Below are 6,421 nucleotides of genomic sequence, written 5' to 3'. Positions count from 1 at the left end.
AGCCTATTTAAGTTTCTAAAATACAAAACTTCTCAATAACCAATGATTAAACCTTTTATTCAAACCTTTTATCATCACTATTTCATAACATATATTGTTTCTCACATCGTTATTTGTTTCTTAAATATGCACAGCTCATTTTTATAACACACTGATCCAGGTCTGTGATGTTAAAGAGCCGTTCTAAAGAGCTGGTCATGAACGCCACATCCTGAGTGGTTAAAAACAGCGACACCAGAGCCTCACATGGGGAACAGCAGGCGACCACTGAACGTGCTGTGGTGATTTTGAGTATCAGAGATTACATGGTTCTGCCACAGACGCAGAAACACCACGTCTCCGGCCTCCAGGAGCAGAGCGACTCCATTGGACGTGGTGCCGTATCCGTCTGACTGTCGTTCACCTGCGATAAAAACATGTTCTCCGTTCTTCACTAACGCGGCAGATGAGACGTCCACAGTTCATTTCAGTGAGAGTTTTCATTCTGGATATTGTTGCAACATCCACCTCCTCAGTGGAACATGGTGGTGCAGCATCATGGCATGTATTTACTGACGTGACTGTGGACAAAAGCAGCAGGATGAATTCTGAAGTGTTTGGGCCAATATTATGAGCTCATATTCAGCCAAATGCTTCACAGTGCAGATGGACAATGACCAGGGCCGGACTGGGACTGAAAAACAGCCCTGGACTCTGACCAGCCTGGCCCAAATTAGCGTAAACGCGACACTTCCACAAAGACATGTTAACCTCTTACCTCCCGTATTAACAGAGAGCATTTTCTCCTGTTCGGCTTTACCCAAATCTAAAAGCTTCTTGACTGGAGAGCAACACTGTAACGCCTCATTTGTACGCTAAAATCTAGAAAAGTGATGGTAACTTTGTGTCGCCGCATTTTTGTCATGTTTTCATCACTTTTTCTGTCACTTTTTCGTTGCGTTTTTGTTGTTTGGTGTTTTGTTTTTGTCTCTTGTTTTTCGTTTTTTTTCTTCATGTTTTTGTTGTTTTTTCATCGCTTTTTTTCATTGCTTTGTCGTCACGTTTTCGTCACATTTTGTTGTGTTTTTGTCACTTTTTTGTTGCTTTTAAGGCGCATTTTTGTTCCGTTTTCATCCTCGTTTTTGGATGGTTTCCTTTTAAGCTTTTAGATTTGGGTAAAGCTCGATTACGGCAGGGTGTGAGAGGTTAAGGAGAAAAGTGAGAGGCCAGACCGGTGGCCCTAGAGCCAGTGGCCCTTCTGTGCTCTTCCAGAATGGACATATGGCCAGTCCGCCCCTGACAATGACCCAAAACTACAGCCAAAGCCAAAGCTTTTTAAGGCAAAGAAGTGGAATGTTATTCAATGGCCAAGTCAATCACCTGACATGAATCCAACTGAGCAGTGTTTCAGCTGCTGAAGTCATAACTGAAGGGAAAATGTCCCAAGAACAAGCAGGAACTGAAGACATTTAAAGTCGAGGCCTGGCAGAACATCACCAGGGATAAAACCCAGAGTCTGTGACGTCTGTGCCTTCTGGACTTCAGGCTGTCATTGACTGAAAAGGATTTGCAACCAAACATGAAAAATAAAAAGTTTGATTCATAATTGTTGCTTTGTCCCATTACTTTTGGTCCCTTGAAAAGTGGGAGGCTCACATAAAAACACTTGTAATTCCTACACCGTTCACCTGATTTAAATAGCCTCAAATTAAAGCTGAACTTCCTGCACTTTAAGGACATCTTAGTTGTTTCAAATCTTTTGTGGTGGATTATGATGATCGATGTCCCAATATTTATGGGCCTGACTGTAGTGTAGTGCTGATGCTGAACACTTCACTGTAACATTATTTCAGTTCCTTCACCTGTGTCTGGGCTGTAGGCCTTTCCAATGTTGGAGACCACACGTTTGAACACCAGAGTGGTGTGAGCGTTGATTGGTCCAAGCGTTTGCTCGCCTGATTCCGACAAAGAGGCAGAGAAAGCCACTTGTCCCACTGGAATGAGAAGTTTAACAACGACATCACAGATTGAACTCGATGCTTTTGTGAAAACAACATTCCCGTAGTTTTTAATGTTCTTCCTCTGGTTCCAAAGCATCAGTAAAAGTCTCACCTGCTCTGTCTCTCCTCAGAGACTCCACTTGGTTTTCAGTCTCGTTGGTCCGAGTCTTTAAGCTCTTTAGTTCAGAGGCTTGAGCTGAAGCAAAACAATGAGTCTTAAATCAGTCAAGAACAAAGCAACAAATTGTCTCAAACACACTTTGCCGTATCAGAGAGAAGTGTCGTCTTTAATCTCACCTTGGTCAAGTGTTTGCATCTGCTCCATCCTCGTCTGCAGCTCCTCCATCCTGATTTCATATTTAGCCAGTTTAGCGTTTTGTTCTGACAGAGAGAACAGTCCAGTGAGAACAGAACAAAGATGGAGCAAAAGCTTCATTCTCACCTTGGTTGAGCGTCTGCAGCTGCTGGATCATCAGTCTGTTCTCGGCCAGTTTGGCGCTCATCTCTCGGAGCACAGCGTGGAGGTCTGACAAGGATGAGGCTCCGGCACATTCACACTCTCTGGACTTCCTTGTCTTTGTTCAGTGATCTCAGCTCCAGACAGAGAGCAGAGCAGCAGCAACAGACACAACACACTCATTTTCCTGCATTCTGGTGAATTCTAAACAAATATAAACAATATAACAAATAAAAAACAGTCTGATCTGGCCATTCTGCTGTTGTGAAAAAGTCCTTGTATAATTAGTCCAACTAAACTGACACTAGTGCATCTTTAACCCTTAAATGACCCGGCGGCTGTAGCCTATGGGTGGTCAGCATGATGCCTGTACTTTCCATCAGTGGCCTTTATAACCAGGATCAATGGTGTTTAGGGTTTCAGGTTTTGTGGATGGAATGTATGCGTAACCATGGAGACGGTTCAATCAGCAGGGAAAGCCAATCAACCGATATATGAGGCCGATTTTGTGGATTTTACAATATCGGCCGATCTGTCTTCTCTAGGATAGAAATTGACAGACACTTTTTACTTTGGAATGAGGGAGGGCAGGGAGTTCAGCTTCCCGATGGCCCTGTGTTGGTTGCCACAACGTCACATCCGGTGACTGTATTCTGTGTTGACGCTCGTTGTGAGCAAGTTGAACATTAGCTCTCTCTGTTACTATTGTTAATCCACGTATTAAACATAGCTTTAGAGTCCACTCTAGCTGGTTTTAGATCTAATTTGACCCATTATCTCTGCTGACCCAATTCTCCGCTTGAACCAACACTTCTGCGTGGATTAAATCCCTTCTCTCTCTTCTCCGTTACGTGGTAGCTCGCTGGCTAGCTTAGCCCGCTAGCCTAGCCATGGCTGCCCCGTCTACTTCTGCCTCTCTAGTGCTGTTCTGCTCAGTTTGCCGTATGTCGAGTCAGAACCCTGCCTCTTTCAAAAACGATAGGAGTAGTTGCGTTAGGTGTAGTGTAGTGGTAGCTTTGGAGGCCAGGGTGTTCGAGTTAGAGGAGTTTTGGTGAAGGCTAGCGTTAGCTACAGTCAGATAGCGACAGGGACCGTAGCCACAGTCCGCTCCGACAGTGCCAGAGAGGTTAGTCAGGCTGAGGCTAGTCCCGCAGCGGGTCCCGTGCAGCCGGGACAAGACCAGGACGGATTTGTGAGTGTTCGGGGTGGGGGAAGGACTAAGCGCACACCCGTAGCGCACCAAACTCTTCACGTCCAGAACAGGTTTTCTCCCCTCAGCGCCACACCGGCTGAACCTGATACTCTGGTGATTGGAAGCTCCATAGTTAGGGACGTGAAGATCCCAGCAGCTTTGGTTAGGTGTTATCCGGGGGCCAGAGTTGGTGACATCGAAGGTAACCTTAGGCGCTTAAAGCAGGGAGGGAGGCGGTTCCGTCAGATCGTGATCCACGCGGTTGGTAACGATATTCGGAGGAGACAGTCAGAGATTCTCAAATTGCAAGTAGGCGCGGTGTGTGATTTGGCTAAGTCGATGTCAGATACCGTAATATACTCTGGTCCTCTGCCCAATTTGCTCAATGATGAAATGTATAGCAGACATTTATCATTCAACTGCTGGTTGTCTAGATGGTGCGAGCAAAATGGTGTTGGATATGTCAACAATTGGAGCACCTTTTGGGGAAAGCCCAAGCTCATGCGCAGGGATGGCATACATCCAAATTTGGATGGTGCATCACTTTTATCTAAGAATGTGGCCGATAGCCTCAGTCGCGGCCTAAAGTGACGGTCCAGATATGAGCTCCGGGCGCAGAGCAGTAGTGTAGAACGCTCCTCTGTAACCACCAACCCTGCTCCCGGATTGGCACAAATCAAGTGTGTAGTTTCTCCAGAACAAAGAAAGACTGTGTCTGTCCTCCGTAAACCAAAGACTAAAATATCAAAAGCTAACAAACTAACTAAGCATTAAACAAAACGATAAACAAGGTGCATGTCATTTCAGGTCATGTCGCCCTCATACATTTTTTCGTTTTCGACATTGTCCCCAGTGTTTCTCAATTGTTTCCCTACTATCTCCCCATTTCTTTTTCTTTAGTTCTGCATATTGTGAAAGCGTTCTTTCCCTGTTTTTCATGAGGATGGGACCATGGTTTGCCGATGCATGTTCTTCCGAGTAGGCGCCGAGTTAAAAAAAAAGAAAAAAAAAAAAAAAAAAGAGGCAAGGTCAGAATTGATCCAGCCGTCTCATGGTTGGGAACCCACCGCTCTATCTATGACAGGACACAGGTATAGGATATGTGACAGCCGAACTGACAAATATCTTACCTACGGTCCTACGGTCATGTGTTTTAGGCTCGGATGAAGTGTGCAGCGGCCCATCTAAAAGGAGAAAGCATTAGAAAAGTGTCAAGGCTGTGTATGGACTAGCAACTGCTTTCACATGAAACGACCACGCTATCACTGAGAGCTGAAAGTCCAGACACACATGGGCCTGATGAGAGCGAGGCTTCTCTAAATTCCCAGAAATTTGGTTCCAGCACCCCACCACCCCCCACACCATAGGCGGTGATTCATGTTCTTCCCAGTAAGTGCCGAGTCCAAAAAAAAAGAGTCAATGTTGGAATCGATCCAGTCATCTTATGGATGGGAACCCAGCACTCTACCAACGGAGCTGTACACGCTGTGAGAGACACAGCTCATTAATCTTATGAAAGACTGCACTGGTGTATTTGCAGAAAACAGAATTACAGTTTGGGCAATAATATACTGAATCATTTTGTAATTAGGGTAAATTCCCCTGGCCGCCCAAAGATTTGTTGAGAGGGTGCTCCAGCCCCAAAGCACCCTTGATGTATGAAGCAATGTTTTGGTGAGACCCATATAGCACAAGGAACACACAGAGAGACGGACAGGAAAGTGCCTAACTGAACTTCCTGTGATTGTACAGTCCAGAAAAGCGTGACAGAGGTTTGGTATAAGTCCGTACGAGTCTGAAACGGTGGCTTTTGTGAATAATGGGGGAAATTTGGAAATTCCAACATGCTGCCAGGCAAAGAACTCTGGCTATTTTCACGGAGGATGGGCGGGCCGATTACAAGCCACTTACAAGCCAATTTAAAGGCATTTTTGGCAATAGAGGCTGCATGTGCACACCAAAGAAGAAATTGCTCCTCAGTCGACTGGAACTGACCCGTAGATTCTGCAGTCTCCTCCCTGAAGGCGTTACCTTGAAGAGACTGTGTGATGGTGCAAAGAGTCCCTGGTGATTCTGACGGCTTTGTGGGTGAGACGGGTCGAGAACATCTCCTTAATAGAGGGGCGAGGAGCTCCACAGATCTTCTCCACGGCTCTCACGATGTGCTGGAGGCTCCTTCAGCAGGAGGCAGTGTGATGGAGCTGGTCAGGATGCTCTCTATAGTCCCTCTGTAGAAGAACCACACAGTGATGGAGCTGGTCAGGATGCTCTCTATAGTCCCTCTGTAGAAGAACCTCACAGTGATGGAGCTGGTCAGGATGCTCTCTATAGTCCCTCTGTAGAAGAACCACACAGTGATGGTCAGGATGCTCTCTATAGTCCCTCTGTAGAAGAACCACACAGTGATGGTCAGGATGCTCTCTATAGTCCCTCTGTTGGAGAACCTCACAGTGATGGAGCTGGTCAGGATGCTCTCTATAGTCCCTCTGTAGAAGAACCTCACAGTGATGGAGCTGGTCAGGATGCTCTCTATAGTCCCTCTGTAGAAGAACCACACAGTGATGGAGCTGGTCAGGATGCTCTCTATAGTCCCTCTGTAGAAGTTGGACAGAACGGAGGCTGGGACTACGAGGGAATTTGTAACTTACAAATTAACGACACATTAATAGAAGTGACAAGTTTATTATTTACTTTCACATTTCTCCATCTGCTTTAAAAAGTTGAACATGTGCAAATAATAAATCCACTTTGCATTGGTCACATATTTAAATCAATGTTATTCATTCATTTATT

Source organism: Gobius niger (assembly GCF_951799975.1).
Source record: "Gobius niger genome assembly, chromosome: 3".
NCBI classification, from domain to species: Eukaryota; Metazoa; Chordata; class Actinopteri; order Gobiiformes; family Gobiidae; genus Gobius; species Gobius niger.
The sequence above is the reverse complement of the archived record's forward strand: the minus strand, read 5'-3'. Positions refer to the sequence as shown.